The following is a 1,042-nucleotide window of genomic DNA, read 5'->3' as shown; positions in this document are numbered from 1 at the left end:
ACTCTTTCCCTCCCTAAGCCCTGGGAGCCAGAGCTTGGACAGAGACACTATTAACATGGAATTTGCAAACATGGCTTCTAAAAATAGCTCCAGCTGGCAAGGCCCACCTGGCACAGGCTGCACCTTTGCGGCTGCTGGCCCACTCCCCTCAGAGCGCTGCCTTGGTCTGTCAGCGAGCGTGTCACTCTGCCCACCCCCCATCCGTCGTGAGGGCGGCCACAGCCCTGGGTCCAACCCAAGGGAGGAGATGAGACTTGTCCCAATCTGATGGGGGAGCGGGATGCACGGGCTGAGGGGAAAGACAGTCTCGCCTATGAGGTGGTTGGAGGAGCTCCCCAAATCAGAGCAGAGGTCAGGGATGAGGGGGCGAGGGGGTAGAACACATCTGTACAAAGAGACCAAAGTGGTGTTTAAACTCCTGCAAAAGCAAACAGCCCAATCAGAGTAAAAAATACCAAGATGAAGGAAGAAAACAGGAGGGGAGGAGCGCGGGGCCAGAGGAGTGGTTCATGGATCCAGATGGGGCTGAGGACGTGGTCACCTCCCAGCAAATCCTTGGGCCCTCAGAACCAAGAAGCAGCCTGAGAGCTCCTCTTGTCCGACTCCTTCATTGAGCAAATGAGAAAACTGAGGCCCACATGGGTAGTCTGACTGGCCCTGGCAAGACTGGGTCTGCTGGTCCAATGCCCCTTCCAACAGGCCCTGGCCTCCCTTTCTGCTGGCTGATGGAATGACCATCGTTAATAATGAGTCTCAACATGCTCCTTTTCCATCACTGGCTTATTTAGAAAAGGTTTACTGAGCACGTGTTGCATGCCAGACACTGGGTTCACAAAGGTGAACTGGACAGGCAGGGCCCTGCCTACTGGTAAGTTCCATTACAGTCTAACTGCAAGATCTGCTCAGGTGTGCACAGAGCTCTGCTGTGTTCAAGGTGCTTTCATGTGAACTCACAGAACAGAGCACATATTGTATTTCCCAGGTGACTTGAGGAAACCGAGGCTCGGGACAGTTAATAACTTGTCCGAGGTCATGCAGTAAA

This window comes from Lipotes vexillifer, unplaced genomic scaffold (assembly GCF_000442215.2).
Source record: "Lipotes vexillifer unplaced genomic scaffold, Lipotes_vexillifer_v1.1 scaffold640, whole genome shotgun sequence".
Taxonomy (NCBI): domain Eukaryota; kingdom Metazoa; phylum Chordata; class Mammalia; order Artiodactyla; family Lipotidae; genus Lipotes; species Lipotes vexillifer.
Note: the sequence above shows the minus strand (reverse complement) of the source record.